This window comes from Tiliqua scincoides, chromosome 5 (genome assembly GCF_035046505.1).
Source record: "Tiliqua scincoides isolate rTilSci1 chromosome 5, rTilSci1.hap2, whole genome shotgun sequence".
NCBI classification, from domain to species: domain Eukaryota; kingdom Metazoa; phylum Chordata; class Lepidosauria; order Squamata; family Scincidae; genus Tiliqua; species Tiliqua scincoides.
The window spans coordinates 13,474,074-13,491,297 of record NC_089825.1 but is presented as its reverse complement, the minus strand read 5'-3'; the positions used below and the strand labels follow the sequence as shown (position 1 = coordinate 13,491,297).

Here is a 17,224-nt window from a genome sequence, read left to right as displayed (position 1 = left end):
TATATGGGATATTAGCAGCTGTCTCAGTGTGATTACTAGAGCCACAATAAAGGTTCCTGTGTCTTCCCTGGTTATCCTTATCCTATATTTCCTGTTCCTTTCTGCGGCTTCCGCCTTGTCCACCTTGCTGACTTGCTCTTTCAAAGCTCCTTCTCCCCCCTCCTCCTTTACTGTACTTCTCCATCTTGGGATCTCCAACGCTTGCTCCGCCCTGCTCTTCTTTATCCCCTTACACTGCTTCTTCCAGCCCTACTTTGTCTCCCTTGCCTCCTTGACTGCTGTTCCCCTGATCCCCCTCCCCCCTTCCCATTTGTGAGATCAGGCCAGCTGAACTCCTGGCCATGTCTTGGGAGACATCGTTGCCTGGCAGTGATATCATTGCTGGGAAAGCAGGGAGAACCCTCATCCTGTCATCACTCCTCATGGTCCCCTTGGACGCCGCAGATCACACCCTCCCACTGGTGGTCAAGATCATTTGCAGTTGCGGGAGAAGCTTCAGAAGCTGGTTTTTGCTCTCTTTTGTTGCACTTAGTGCACTTAACTAGCAGCTTGTACATTGTTTGTATATATCAGCTCAAGTGCAGGGCCGCAAGCAATGAGATAAGCCTCTTCGGTCCTAGAACAATCTTATTGCTGGCAAACAGTAGATAAACTGCCAGCTTTGCCTGTCTTCCCAGAAAATCCCCACCTGCTCCTTGGCTAAAATAGTATGCTGGATGCAGTGATTCTATGAGCAAGACGGTCTCATGGAATGTGCCATGTGAAGGGGTGAAGGGTTCTGGGCTCTCTCTCTCTCTTGCCAGAACACATGAACAAAACGGGAAGAAAGAGCACCAAAACCAGTTGCCAGTTACAGTCTGAAGAAACAATGGAAGAGAAGAGCGAGTGGGGCGTTCAGAAAGTATTTTGAACAGGGCTAGTGTTAAGGGCATTCAGCCTATTTGACCGAATCAGGCCCCATACTTTGGGGCCCACCAGTCCACTCTGTAGCGGATCCATCCATCCCAAGGTGCAGTGAATGGAGCTCTGTGTTGGCCCTCCTGCACACCCCTATACCTGTACCGAAATGCACCTCCTAAAAGCAGTTGGCAGTGATGTCATCATGTCACCGCCAATCATTTTCAAGTGCAGCTCTTTGCACATAGCACTATCAGATCTGGGCTTGCTGTGGTCGGTCCATGCTGTGGCTGCTTGGTGAGTGGGGAGGCCGCAGGGGTTAGGGCTCCACAAAAATGCCTCACATTGGCCCCTGTTGCTCCTCGTCCAGACATGATTTTGAACCCTATATTAAAAGGACAAAATTTTAATGCAACTATAATGCATAAGAAAAATATGAAGAGAACACTACTAACAATACTGACGTAACTAAAAGCCTGGCAAGACAGGGACATTTTCACCAGCTGTCTAGAGTTTAGGAAAGAATGATGTGTTGGCCTCACTCCAAGTCTCCAAAGAGCAGATGAGACACAGCAGCAACAGAGTCCAGATGACACCCCAGATCAAGGGTGTCCAAACTTTTTGGCAGGAGGGCCACATCATCTCTCTGACACTGTGTTGTGGGCCAGGAAAAAAAAAAAGTTAATGTACATTTCAAATCTGAATAAATTTACATAAATGAATATATTAGAGATGGAACTTATATGAATGAATGAAGGCCTATAACAGGCCTTGCACAAAGCAAGGCCAGCCTTTGCTACCACTGTTGCATCACAGACATGAAACAGCAAGTAGTGGAGGGAGCCCTCATCCCACAGCTCAGATGAGAGGTCGAACAATCACCCTCATGCTGAGAGCAGTTGCATAGGGCAAGCACAGGCTCCAGCAAGTCTTTGGAGGGCCAGAGGTTCATTGGAGACTGGGGACTCCCCGAGGGCCGGGTTGGGAGCCCCCAAGGGCCACAAGTGGCTCCCGGGCCAGGGTTTGGGCACCCCTGCCCCAGATGATCCCAGTTAGGGCAGAATCGAGCTCCCATGGGGCTTCATCCTATTGTGCAACACTGGCCATCTATGAATGGGGCAGAGTGAGCATAATCTAACGCAGAACTCTGGGTATTGTGTAACGAATTGGCAGTGGTGTCTGAGGTCCTTGCAACAGAACAAAATCTTGCTATTCGGTTGAAAAAAAAAAGCATGAACAAAGTCTAAAAAGATATTCCATCTTTTCTGTGAAGAAGTTTCAAAAAATCTGTTTCTGCTCTTTGAGCATCTGGAACCCCCAATGGAGTTCTGGCTCCTTCCCATATGATTTTCTTCCAGGAATAACACAGCAGAATGGCAGTTTCCCATCAACTCTTTGGAGCGTAACTTCAGGAAAGAGCAAGTAAATTCCATTGCCAAGCAGAAGCTCCAAAGAAGAGTCAAGACTTCATGGGGTTTGGTTCATGGGGAGAGTGGAATGTTGACCAAGTTCATCTAAACCATACAAAGAAAGAATGGGGGAGGGGAATCACTCTGGACTTCATTAAAACAATTTCTTTTTCTTTTTCTTTTCTTTTCTTTCTGCAGGGACCTGACAGGCAATTTTTTTCCCACTGACAACAAAACCCCCAGACTAGAAAATGCCAAATAATGCCTTAGGAAGACAGACTTATTAAGCAACTGGCTTATAATTAGCTGCACAAAGGATATGTGTTTTCCATCACCCTCAACCTTCGAAATGTTAGATAAGGGAATAATTTCTCCTTTGTCAGGTTCTCATTATATGCCTGCCTGGAATGCCAATTAATTACCACGGGATCAATCCATCTTCTCATGGGGCCCTGGGGAAGGGTAGGACAGCTCGATCTACATACATATGGGTATTTGAAGGCAATGACTTGGCACCAGACCTCCAATTCCAGGGGATGACTGCCCTCTTTCTTGATGGTCCTCTTAGCTCCTGTTTTTAGAAGGCTACGGAGGGCATAGTTTGGCTAAAACAGGGAGGAGTCAGGGGTGGGGCTTGTTGATTCATTACGGATCCTCTATCTTCCGCCCCATAATTTGAGAACTGCTTGGGACACTGCCCTCTGTGCTCCTATCTGAAAGTTATTCAGGAAAAGGGGAGGTAAAGCCCATATGCCCTATGGCATCCTTTCCAACGTATATAGGATGGAATTGTCCAGTGTTTCTCAACCAGTGGTATACCACCAGTGGTATTTAAGGTTGTATCTGGTGGTAGCTGTGGGACTCCCAGACCCTTGCCATCTGGCAGCAAGATCAGCAATGCGACAAAACAAGCACCAGTAGGAGATGGTATGGTTTGTAGTACTAGCTATATGTTTACAGCTGAATTACACTATACTTGATCTTAGCCAAAAGGCCGAGAAGCGATAGCTCAATTCTACTTCATCCCCTCCCTCACTGATGCAGCCGCAGCAGGAGAGTGCCCACTGCATTCGCACAGGGAGAGGCGGTTGGAGAGGTCTGCTCAGGGTAAGTGAACTCTTTGTTCACTTAACCTGGAGAAAGGCACCACTGCTGCCGTGGGACCCTTGGATCACACCTGCTGTTTCTCAGGCATACGTCCAAGCAATGGAACAGCAACGGAAAGGGAGAGGAAAGGGGTTGAGCTATGGGTGCACACAAGTCCCACTGATCCCAACCCTGTTCTGCCTGCTGTCATCAATTCCTCCACACACTATCCCAGTCCTGGACACAGATAGTGAGTTAGGCCTTAGTGAGTTAAGCATGCGTGGGTGTTTTTCTCCATGTTGTTAACAATGCTGGACATTTGACGTTATTTTTTTTACTGTTTGGTATGTTTTAAATAGTTTTTATCAACTGCCTCTGAGGCTCCCTTTGGTATCAGAAGTATGGGGGGGACACAAACAGAGACATGCACGATATGTTGGGTTTCAGTGACAACGCTACTTTCAAGGGAGACACAGAATATTCTCAGCTCTCAATGAATGACGTGTGCTACAGTAGAACTAGCACAGTAGTAGAGAAGGAGTAAATGCTCTTCTCTCAAAGAAACCACTTTGCAGCCTGGAATAAAAGTGAGGAAAAGGATGGAATGAGGAAGAGACAAAGAGCCCAGAAATTAATTGGGGCGGGGGGGGGGGGAGAGAGAGAGAGAGAGAGAGAGAGAGAGAGGATACTGCAGGCAATTGTAGTATACAAAGCATGGAAAATAAGTTGCAAGTTTTTGCAAACATCTGGACTGCATTTTCTGGGATGTCTCTGAATAACAACACTAACCACAGGAGAAAAGTCAGACTGAGAATTACTCAGTTCTTTCTCTCTTTACGTAGGGGGATGGGAAAGATCATCTATATAAGATAAAAACATCTCTCAACGTTTTGAGGGATTGACAGCCCAATCCTATTGAGCTTTAGTGCTGGTGGAACGAGTTCCACTGGTGCTGACTGTCTTATGGCAGTCATGAAAGACCCTCCAACAGCTCGTGGAGTCGCGCATGGCAGGAGCTCCAGCGGGAAGGCTGGAGCCTTCCTGCGCACACGAGAGGATCCTCCCAGATCCACTGAGGCAGGGAGGATGGCAGGAAGGTGAGGCAGGGTGGGGGGGGAGGCAAAACAGTAATGGGAGAGCGTGGCATGAGGCAGCGACGGGCAGTGGATGGGTGGTTTGGCTCTAGGAAGGTGGCGGGTTTGGCAGCAGGAATGACCACCAAATTCTAGCCTCCATCTCTGACCTAATCCTGTGGCCCAGGTCCACGTGAATCTGCGCCATCAAGTTTGCTACTGCAGGTTGGGGTGGTAAACCTGTGAAAGCTTACCCCCCAGGTAGGGGAACAAATGTTCCTTTATCCAGAAGAAACCTCTGCTACTGCTTTCCCCCAGGATGCAGTGGGAGCCATTTTGGTGTTGCTGCATTGGCGGGGAGGGAGGGGGCCGCACAACCATAGGATTAAGTTGTAAACGATGGTGCTGAAGCAAGCAATGCTAACTGTAATTTGAATGTTACGATTCTAATTATCTGGGCGTGATTAACCCTTATTCAGGTGTTTCTCCATGGAGTTGTCCTTTGCACATGCGCATTTCAGAGCGCCAACCATGAGTCGCAGTAGTAAGACCCGAACCTGTAAGTTGTTGCTCCTTCTGTCAGGAGTAACGTCAAGAAGTGAATGACACAAAATTTAATGAACGTGAAAGCTGGCATGCAAATGGGAGCCAACATTTGACAATATCAGACAGCTGAATGTTGTGGTGATACGTTTTTAATTGCAGGAGCTCTTCATGACGCTCCCCCACAGCGACCCCCTCCCACAAATTCTATACAACAAGAACAACAATCAGTGTCAAGTGTCTTCGTCTGCTGCCATTCTTTCTACTTTGAAATGTGTACTTCAATTACAGTTGGAGCTCATTTTACTCACAACACTTGGAGTCCGTTCCAATCAGTTAAAACAAATGTATACCACTTGAAAATAGGATTTTAAATATTCCTCCCCCCCCCCCAAACTATAAAGGTATATTAGCTTAGGCATGCTTACTCAGAAGCAAGTCTGATTGGGTTCAGTAGGACTTACTGCCAGGTAAGTTTACAATTCTAGCCTAAATGTTGCATAAGGTACATACTGTCTCTCTTGGGAAAGACAAGGGCCCCTAGACATTAACATAAGACCCTAGGCAAATTTCTCGGTTTGCCTTGTGCTGAAGCCTGAAGCTTCTCAGTTGAGATCATCTGAACAAAGTTTCAAAGGCAACATCTGAGAATAAAATAATAATAATAATAATAATAATAATAATAATAATAATAATAACAACAACTTTATTTTCACCCCACCTTTCTCCCCGAAGGGACTCAAGGCGGCTTACAACAGGTTAATAACAGGTTGCCCTGTTGTGTAACAGACGCTCTGCTGCAGGCTATGGGAGATGCGATTGCCTCATTAAGAGCATCTTTATTGTGCTTTGTCCACCATCATATATGGGTCCATCATTAAAAGAATCGTTGTTAAGCAGCGGACATCTGTATATATAAACTACAAGCGATAGAGAAGCTATAGTCGTTCATGCTTCTGCTCCAGTCATGTCTAAAGTGGGTGTGGGAGTCTAATTTTTATAACAAAAGTCTCTGTGAGTGAGGAAAGCTGAACTCTTTCCCTCCTTTGTCTCATCTCCTCCATTCTCTGTTGCTGTGGGCACTTTCCCCTAACTCAGTCCTGACGCAGATGTGAGCCAGTATGGGGAGACAAGTGTTTGAAACAGTGGTTCCCAAACTGTGGGACCAGTTCCCACCAGTGGGTTGTGACCCCATTTTTGTCAGGTCTCTAAACTCTCAGGGAAGATTAGGCTATGGGCGTCAAGGATTAAACAATCCTTTACTGAGGGATTGAAGAGTACTCCCTCTACTGGGGGAGGGGAGTACTGTTTTATAGCCACACCATTATAGTCATACCCCTTAGCATTTATAAAACAGGCAACCTCTGGCCTCTGAAAAGTTTTGGAACTTCTGGTTTAAAACAGTGGGGAACAGTGGGGAGAAGTGAGAGACGGAAGATGACTCTGCTCTTCTTCCTGGGCAGATTTTGCTGTACAAATTAGTTTCCTCACTTCTTTAGATATGAATGACCCAAGGTGGCCTCTCCATCATGTCTAATTTTGTCCTGAGAAGTGCTTAGTTTTTGCCTCATGCATCTTCTCATTTTCATGCTCTTTTGCTTCCATTTCTCCTTTGATTCTTCCCTCCCCTCCCACTGCTCACTGGCTCCAGCAAGCCAGCCTCTCGCACCTCATTGAGAAGACTCCCTCACTGTTCTTGAGACATGTAAAGAATTACCGTGCATAAGTTAGGCGGCAGTCAGTGTCTTATCAGACTTTCCTTTCTTTTACAGCTGTGGAAATCAGGTGTAACTCAAGCTGAATTTGCCAGCATCAGACCGTGTTTTGAAAGGCAAATGAGGTACAAGACAACAGTAGTCTATCTGCAAAGCAGGAGGTTCTGAAAGCGAGTCCTCCAGCAAATTGATCTATGAAAAATGTACATGAGTGCATGGGAAGCAGCGTCAGTCCAGGAAGTTTGAAATGTTCATACTATCCATGGTCCATGGTCTGCTAGTCTCAGCCAACTACCCCTTTTCTCTCACGCTGTCGCTCTTGAGAATATCCCTTCTCCAGAATAGCCCACTTCTGAGGAATATTACAGCAAAGGCAGCTAGCATGCTTGTATTGGCACGCTAGCAATGATTGCCAGGCTAGCCCCCCTATCAGCCGGCAGCAGGGCTTTGCTGCCAGCTGATTGGCTGGCTGGCATTAGGGGGCGGGATGACTGAGCCCGATCTAGTGTGCAGGCGCTAGATCCGGCTAAGTTCATTCTGAGAAAAATGTAGGCAGCATGGCCTAACCAGACATTACATGCAAGCATGTGCAGTGAGGACCTGGCACTTTGTAATGGAACAAGCAGGTTCAGGCGGGGGCTGTCTTGAGAGAAGTTGCCAGAAGAAGGAGCCACCTAAACTTTCCCACTCCACTTCTAATGTCCCCTCATTTTAGTGACGGAGAACATCCTTGTGTTCAGCCCAAAAACTATCTGGGGTGCATGCAAGTATTCATTTCAAGTCATGGCAAAAGCTCATGAGGTTATGTCAGCACTTGAAAAGAATTATCACCAAAAACCCTAAGCGTCCTTCCATTCCTGCAAACCCTTGACAAGGACAGATTTCATCTCTGCCTTCCCCACCACTTCTGGATTCAAAATGGCCCCTTCTTTCAGCTGCTGTTCTTCATACATGTTTGTATGTAACATGACATTTGCCCCTATACTCTGGAATCTATACTCCTATTCCACATTGATAAAGCTGAGAAAATATGGAAGGGGGGAAAAGATTGACAAACTGAGCAGCTCACAAGAATAACTGTTGTTTATTTTGCTACTTAAATAGAGAACCGTTACTAGGATAAGGTGCCTAGTGGAGGCACAGCCACAGGAGGTGGTGATAGCATCTGGCCCAGATGCCTTTAAAAGGGGATTGGACAAGTTTCTGGAGGAAAAATCCATTATGGGTTACAAGCCATGATATGCATGTGCAACCTCCTGATTTTAGAAATGGGCTATGTCAGATGCAAGGGAGGGCACCAGGATGCAGGTCTCTTGTTATCTTGTGTGCTCCCTGGGGCATTTGGTGGGCCACTGTGAGATACAGGAAGCTGGACTAGATGGGCCTATGGCCTGATCCAGTGGGGCTGTTCTTATGTTCTTATGTTCTCCATGCTGAAGTCACAGTTTGGGGTATGTTAGGAAATATGAATGCATACATTGATTTAAGTTTAAAAAAAAAAAGTGGAACTTCCAAGGGCAATGTTAATTGCAGAGACCGAATCAAAGTGTTTTTGGTACAGAATGTTGTGCATCTGCTGTTTGTTGTAGGGTCCAATTCCTTCAGTTGCATCTTTCCCTTCCCCATTACTGCCGCACACATCCACATTGATAAAACACTACAAAAGAGAAGTCTTCATGCATTGGTTTCATGTGTGCTTGCATCAAGATCCTTTATCAAAATGTGGCAAATGTCCATGCATTAATAAAACACAGCAAAAAAGCTATCTTGGTGTAGTTGTAGCAAAGGAATAAATAAAGGAGAAATGGAAGTGAATAAACTCTGCACCGAAGGAATCTTATTGCAATCATTAGCATAATCAAATCAAAGCAAGATTGTGGGGATGTTGCACATGCCTGTTGCTAACAGAGAGGTAGAAAAAAGTGTCAATGAATTGTAGAAACTGAACGAAACACAAAAAATTACATGCTCCAGTTCAGGAATTCTGTTTAAAAATTCTTCTGGTTTATCAGAATTCGGGAGGGTTAGGAAATTGGACCCATGGAGCAATAAAGGGAATAAATCTGCTCATCCTGAATTATTACTATTATTTATATATTATGTATGTTATTTATATATACTGCTAATATACATACATTATGTATATTACAGCCAACAATGCTGATGGCACTTTGCCCAGGGTAAGAGGACCAGTCTCTGCCAGGTGGGGCTTACTGTCTAGATCAGCCAGTTTCAATCTTTTTCAGCTCACGGCACACCATCAAGGCACTAAAATTGTCAAGGCACACTACCAGTTTTTTTACTTACATTAAATCACTACATTACAATTAACTGTTAATATAATTAGTACAATTATATTATTACATGACAAAGAAACTCACATGAAGCTTGGAGAGGAAAGGATATGTGATTGTGAAAAGGATGAAAAATGTTATCAAAGTGTTATGCGAGAAAGTGCTGGCAAAGAGAGGTCAGATTGAGCACACAGGAGAGCTGTGGGGTGAGGGGCAATGAAGAGACATGAGTGAAACAACTACAGGATTCAGCTGGAGTGGGGGGAAGAGAGAACTTGAAGCAAGTGATTCTGAACCTTTGGAAGGTGCGGAGGAGTGAAGAGAGGGACGGTAAGAGAGGTGCTGACTGCAATTATGAGATTTGGGGGGCAAGTGCCTGTGGGAGGGAGTGGGGAGGCGATGTGCCAATTGCCTGCTCCTATATTTAAGGGGGGAAAAAGTGTGACCAAAAGCCTAATCCTAGGCATGTCTACTCAGAAGTAAGCCCCATTATAGTCAATGGGGCTTACTCCCAGGTAAGTATGGAGAGGATTGGGGCCCAATGCCCTTCCCCTAAAAGGCAAAAGGCAATGCAGGGAGGGTCGCTTTGGGGTTTTGCAGGCAAACTGTGGCAAGGAAAAGGGACTATCCAGGACCCTTTGAGCCAGCCAGTTCTTAGGCTGGTGGCCTTAGCAGACTCACTGGCTTCATACCTGCTTGCCTGCTCCTGACTCCCACATTCTCACTCACTCCACCACCAGGACCTTCTCTAAGCTTCTCTGGTCGCCCAATCAGCACGCAGAGGAGGCAAGGACTTAATACCCAATCCTAGGCGTGTCTACTCAGAAGTAAGCCCCATAATAGTCAATGGGGCTTACTGCCAGGTAAATCAGGATCGGCTTGCAGCCTTCGTCTCGCGCAGGAGCAGGAGCAAGCGACAGCAGGAGGTGCAAAGCAGCCGCGACCAGCCCCTTTGCTGGCTGGCTGCCTGCTCCTTTTCCTCCTGCTGCACGTAAGGCTCAAAGCAGCCGCTTCCCCCCCCCGCGTGCATGGCTGCTGCCTGTCTGCTCTGATCTCACAGCACACCTGAGGCAGCCTCGCGGCACACTAGTGAGACGCGGCACAGCAACTGAAAAACGCTGGTCTAGATCAGTTATTTTTAACCAGTGTGCTGAAGCACGTGGGTGTGTCCTGAATGGTCTACAAGCGTGCTGTGGGAGTTTGGGGGAGAGCCCTGGCAGTGCGCCTTGTCAGTTGTCAAAAAATGGCAAATTTTTTTTTTTGCGTTGTGAGCACCCCTCACTCGCACTGATGGCGTGCCTTGACAATTTTTGCACCTTGTCAGTGTGCCATGAGATGAAAAAGGTTGAAAATCACTGGTTTGGACAAACACAAGGGAGAGAGCTGAAGAAAGGGAGGAACACGGAGACAGGGATAAGCAGTCGAGGGGTGTACACTTGTCTCCATTGCACGTACTTAAGCTTAGTTACAATGGAGATTGCCATTAGTTCTAGTCTGAACGCAAATTAACTTGCCTGCGTGTTTTTCCATTAAGGAAAATTAATAAACTGAAGATAAGGCACCATGACAATCTTGGCCTATAGGTCATTAACCGTTTGCGCAGCAATCTGAGAATGTTAGTCACAAGTCCCTTTGAAATTAATGGCTGAGTTAGTCACAACTACCTTGCTCTGTTGACTGCAATGGAATTTAAGCACACTTGGCTTCTCCGGATTGGAACCTGGGAATACAAGAATATATGTGGAATTCATAGCATCCTCAGCTTATTATGGTTGGCAACCTTCAGTCTCAAAAGACTATGGTATAAGCCTACAGCACCCGGTATTCCCAGGCAGTCTCCCATCCAAGTACTAACTAGGCCTGACCCTGCTTAGCTTCCGAGATCAGACGAGATTGGGCATGTGCAGGGTAACAGTTGCTGTAAAAACAGCTCTTACTGGCAAAGCACTAAAAGGTCAGAAGAGACTATAGAAAGTTAGGTGGACCAATGTGGTCTTTTTAATTCATGTATTTATTTCAAAGCATTTTTACCCCACCTTTCCTAACCCAGTGGGACAGGTCAAGGTGGTTTACAAAACAAACAAATAAAAAACAGTTCAGTCAATATGCAATTGAGAAAACATCCAGCAAAATGAAATACTAAAATGAAACAACAAGCTAAATCAAAGAAAAATAACGCAGAACAACTAACGTGACAATCGAGAGCCAATGCAACATAAAAAGCAGAAAACAACCTACCCATTAAAAGGTTGGTCTGCTTCAGATAGCAGATGGATACAAATGGCACCCTGAGCCCATCAGCCACTTCTGTGACCCCCCCCCCTCATCTAGCCCCTCTTAATCCCCTTTGGCTCTTAACTATTCCCCTTCTACCTGCTGTTCTGTGATTTGAAATAGAGTGGCAGAGTAGGGCAGAAGAAGGAAGCTGGGAAAATTCAACTTCTATCTTCCTCCTTATTCGGCCTCACCTGTCTGGACTATTCAAACAGAGCCTTTAGAAGAAAGCAAGGAAGGTAAGAGGGAAGGAGGCAGCTTGCTTGTGGCAGTGACTCTGATTGGGAAGAGGTCACTGTTGTCATCATTGTCTTCTCCTCTCCACTCACAGAACAGGAAGTGGCAAGCTACCACCAAAGTATTGCTTTCTCTTCCATCTCCCTCCATCTCTCCTCCTCCTTGCTTTTGGAGGAGGAGGCAGGGGAAAAGATGACTATGGTAGCCAACATTACCACTTATCCTCCTGAAATGTGGCAACAGCAGTGACAAATGTGGCAACAGCAGTGACAGGGAATGGCATGGAGGAGCTACAGGGGTTATTCCCTCTTGGGTTGGCCCTGATCAACTGTCCTTATGGGCTTCCAAGCCACACTAGGAAGAATCCCAAGTGTGAATCCCAAGCGTGAATTCCAAGTGTGAATTCTTGGAATCACACTTCCGAGAATCCTGTCCTGATGCTCTGGCTGAACGAGTTGAGCTGTCATGTGTTAGCACTGTTTCATTTTAAAGCCAAGGATTGAAAGAAACCTGAATCAAACTACATGAAAGTCATTGTTATATTTATTTTATGGTTGAATCAAGTATGGTAATCCTAGTGATACCCCAAGGCAGATCTTCTGATGAACTTGCAGGAAGTGTCCTTGGGTATATTTAATATGAATGATTACTCTGAGTCAGGACATAGCTGAGCACACTTATCTCAACAATAGAGCCTTGGCCTGGAAGAATGTGACATAGCATACACTGAAGAATGTGAGCGGTGCCTTTCTTTCACCCAGCTCCACACTACCTGTGGCCAGGGGAGGCCCAAGTTCATCTGAAGGTAATCCCTCTGTGTCTTCCTATATCTAAGCCCTATGATGTATTTCATCTTAGAAATAGAACATTCGATCGTTTCCCAGAAAACTGTGTGTGAATCCATACGAACCCGGCCCACATGGTGAATACCAGTTGTCTAAAGAATCATTCCTGTTCAATCCAGTAATGAGCAACAGAAATGACAAGTGACGGCTCACTTGTTAGACGTGAAGCTTTACTAAAAATGCTCTACCTGCCACTGATGATGCCATCAGCTGACGTTGCACCTGCATTCTGTGAACTAGGTCCCCCCTTTACCAAATATTTTATTTTTACTTTTTCCTTACACAAGAAGCACACCCAGCCTTCTCTCATATTTGACTACCACTAAGGTGGCAGATAGAGAGTGGAGTCCCAGCGGGGACGACTCCTGTATCTGAGCATGACTTTGGGGGTTTGCAGTTGCTGCGTCTAGTCAGATTGAACTCCAGTGCTTCTTTTTCTTAAATTCATCCCTGGCTGAGATCAGATGTTGTTTTTCCAGGCTTCCATTGCCCAGTAAATCAAAATGTTCTAGCAGTCACTAAAGCATTAAAAAAAAAGTCCAGGAAATGAGAGCAAAGATGTTGGAATCCATTGTCTCCACTGTCAGTGCCTCTGCACATATCAGTCCAGAAGTCAGACGTCTTATCACCGATGATAAATCAGTTCTCTTTGCATCAGTTCCTTTGATGGATTCTTCAAGGGAAAAGGCAATAGTATCGGACATGTCCGGTATCCACATCATTTTCACCGCACTGCTCAGATTTGTGGTCTGCCAATCTCTGGCTCGCTCCTATGGAACTCCTAAAGAAGCAAAGTTTCAACTTAGAGCCAGAGGGATATCTTTGCCTGTGCGGAGTCTGCCTGCCTCTCTCTCTCCCTCCCGCAGCCTGTTAATTTGTTATTTATGAAGTGGGAGAATTTAGTGAGGACAATTGGAGCTCAAATGTGTAATTCATTTATTGCCAGCTTTCGTCCTAACTTTGTTCCTTTTGAAGAGGATTGCAGTGGGTGCAGAAATAATTCCGTTCAAAATGAAGTAACTGACACTTCACATTTATTACAGCTGCAGAGCCTTCAAGGTGGACGACTAATAATTTTTCATTTCCAACAATGGCGTTACACAGAGTGCTTCAAGATGAAGGGAAAAATGATTAACAGACCATGCATTCCCATTGAACGGCATCAGGCAACTCATACTTTCCCTCTCAAATTATTTCATTATTCACTCCCAAGAAGGAGAGGAAACCGAAATGTTGGGCATTTTCCTCAAATTATCTCCTTTTGTTTAACTGTGTTAATTTATTCCCCCCAAGCCATGGCCAAAAACTCTCCCCAAGCCTTTGTGATGAAAAATGTATTCAACTTGTAACCTTTTTTTTTTTTTTTTGGTTTTGCCACAGTTGTACATTGTTTGTGGCAAGGCCTTGCCTGGAAAATAAAGGGATGTACCAACACAGCGAAAGAACTGGTCTTCTGCAGTGGTTTGGCCATTAAATTAAAACTGATGAGATCTGGATTTAATTCCCTTCTCTCATACAGACTGAAGCAGTCCGATTTCAACTGACATTTTTTTTTCACTTGGCATGTCTGCTCAAGCTAGCCTGAGCTTTCATTACCCAGAATGCTTCTTTTTTCATCCAAAGGCTGACTTTCTTTTCTGCCTAAATCATGGTTGACAGCTCCTGCCAAAAATGCCCTATCTCTAAGCAGACACCTTGAAAAGATAACCAAAGACTGTTCTTTTTGTATAAGAAAGCACCTTCTGAGTAGATAAGCATAGGATTCTGCTCTAACAGCCCAATCCTAGCTACCTGCAGGGTGCAGCACTACCAGCACAGACTCTGTTACAACCTGTGGGTGCATAGGGACCATGCTGAGGCAGAGGTAATGAAATAAAGTTTTGGATTAATTAATTAATCAAGCAAAATTAATTAAATCACATACCTTAATTTGCTGCACCTTCTTCCTCTATGGGTCTGCTCAGATCTGCACCAGGTCATTGACTGATGCAAGTCCAAGTAGAGCCAAGAGTTAGAACAGACAAAAGAAAATATTTCTTTACTCAGAGTGTGGTTGGTCTGTGGAACTCCTTGCCACAGGATGTGATGTGATGGCGTCTGGCCTGGGCGCCTTTAAAAGGGGATTGGACAAGTTTCTGGAGGAAAAATCCATTACGGGTTACAAGCCATGATGTGTATGCACAACCTCCTGATTTTAGAAATGGGCTATGTCAGAATGCCAGATGCAAGGGAGGGCACCAGGATGAGGTCTCTTGTTATCTGGTGTGCTCTCTGGGGCATTTGGTGGGCCGCTGTGAGATACAGGAAGCTGGACTAGATGGGCCTATGGCCTGATCCAGTGGGGCTGTTCTTATGTTCTTAAGTGGGCCTGTCAAGACCCTTCAGGAGCGTTGATGAACCAGTGATGTGGTGTTGCCGGTGATACCTGCCCTCTGCCTGCTTCTGCCAAGCCCCCAGGAGGTCCCCATCCTTGCCCCATTCAGCCCACCCTCATTCCTGCTGCCAGACTACTGTGGGTGGCAAAGGTAACTGGGTTTGGCAGCAAATGGCGGTGGTGGTTCTCAAATGGCTGCCGGTTGTGTGTGGCATGTACTGCCACAGGCTGTTTTCAGACAGAGGAATCATGTTGTATTGTCCTAATGGGCAGCAAAGCCCTTCTGGGATTGGGCTGTAATTCAGTCAACTACACCCTGTACTCCATCTCGAGCCTGTGCCAAGCTGTGGACTTCAGAGTTTCAATATCAAGCCCAGCCTTTCCTTATATTCAGCCCCTTCCTTGACTTCCTTAATATTCAGTCTGAATATGAAATCTGGAAAACTCAAAGGCTTCTCTACCACTTTGGGCCATTTGACACAGAACCATCATCATTCCGTGACTTATTTTTGAAATTAGTCCAAGGCATGATGCAGCATAAGTCAGACCACCAGGGGGCACCTTCAGAAGAAAGCATAACCACAGGAGCAAAATGGGGGAAAGACCTATGGTTGCTTTTTCCTGTCAGAAATGATGCTGCAACTCAATATGCACTGATGTTTATTTTTTTCAAATTGCTTCAAAACTTAGCCTATGAAGTGCAGAAACGTTCTGCTACTGGCACAAGGGAAACCCTGATCTCCTTGCTTGTGTAATGTGTTCTTATTTTGCTCAATGCATCAGTATTACAGCCAACGCTGGGGTTGAAGTTGCACTTATTTCTTCTGAGGCTGATGGGTTCTGAGCTGTCTGTGACAGATCAGGAGAGAGATCTTGGGGTGGTGGTGGACAGGTCGATGAAAGTGTCGACCCAATGTGCGGCGGCAGTGAAGAAGGCCAATTCTATGCTTGGGATCATTAGGAAGGGTATTGAGAACAAAACGGTTAGTATTATAATGCCGTTGTACAAATCTATGGTAAGGCCACACCTGGAGTATTGTGTCCAGTTCTGGTCGCCGCATCTCAAAAAAGACATAGTGGAAATGGAAAAGGTGCAAAAGAGAGCGACTAAGATGATTACGGGGCTGGGGCACCTTCCTTATGAGGAAAGGCTACGGCGTTTGGGCCTCTTCAGCCTAGAAAAGAGACGCTTGAGGGGGGACATGATTGAGACATACAAAATTATGCAGGGGATGGACAGAGTGGATAGGGAGATGCTCTTTACACTCTCACATAATACCAGAACCAGGGGACATCCACTAAAATTGAGTGTTGGGCGGGTTAGGACAGACAAAAGAAAATATTTCTTTACTCAGCGCGTGGTCGGTCTGTGGAATTCCTTGCCACAGGATGTGGTGCTGGCGTCTAGCCTAGACTCCTTTAAAAGGGGATTGGATGAGTTTCTGGAGGAAAAATCCATTATGGGGTACAAGCCATGATGTGTATGCGCAACCTCCTGATTTTAGGAATGGGTTAAGTCAGAATGCCAGATGTAGGGGAGAGCACCAGGATGAGGTCTCTTGTTATCTGGTGTGCTCCCTGGGGCATTTGGTGGGCCGCTGTGAGATACAGGAAGCTGGACTAGATGGGCCTATGGCCTGATCCAGTGGGGCTGTTCTTATGTTCTTATGTTCTTATGAGTTCATCCAGAGAAAACTTGTATCCCGCAATTAAATGTCCTAGCAGACCAAAGGTCCACTGAGAAGCCTAGAAAATGCACTTCTAGTTCTCCTAAAACTACTTTCCTCCTATGGGTTAAACTGCAATTCACTGTTTAAACTAGAGTTTCCAAAGTGTGCATTGTGATACTTTAAAGCATTGGTGCTGTGAGATGTCCCTGATACCATCCTGAATTTCACAAAATCTCATGAGATTTGGGTACTGCCAAACTGCCAAACTGATAGCAACTGTTACCCTGCAGATGCCTGATCTCATCTGATCTTGGAAGCTAAGCAGGGTCAGGCCTGGTTAGTACTTGGATGGGAGACCGCCTGGGAATACCGGGTGATATAGGCTTATACCATAGTCTTTTGAGACTGAAAGTTGCCAACCATATGGGTACTGCCATACAGAGATTTCATGAGATCCATAATTATAGTGCCTGGCTGGAGGCTGTGGGGGTATCATGACCTAGATAAGTTTGGGAACGGCTGGTTTATACCATCAGGGGCCAATCAGAAACCTTGAGGCTCTGGCCAGCCATTGACCTGGGAGGAGCAACCCCACCACCCTTGTCCATGTAAGAAGTTTCAGTTCCTGGTATTTTTTGTTGGTGAGACACTGAATACTCATTTGTCCAACCCGTAAGTCCAGCTGCAGGCTACTCAAGACCAAATTCAAATGTCAGCTAGTGACTCCACCGAAACCAACTCTGCCAAGACTCACAGTGAGAACAAAAGCAGATCTTGGCATTATGCCACAAACCGGTGCTGAAAATT

At 45.7% G+C, this 17,224-nt stretch overlaps 2 pseudogenes; one reads left to right on the top strand and one right to left on the bottom strand.

Moving 5' to 3' along the window:
- Positions 1-10,823: 10,823 nt before the first annotated feature.
- LOC136655099 (5S ribosomal RNA) lies at positions 10,824-10,943 on the bottom strand (annotated as a pseudogene).
- Positions 10,944-16,682: 5,739 nt separating this feature from the next.
- On the top strand, positions 16,683-16,802 carry LOC136654495 (5S ribosomal RNA; annotated as a pseudogene).
- Positions 16,803-17,224: the final 422 nt, after the last annotated feature.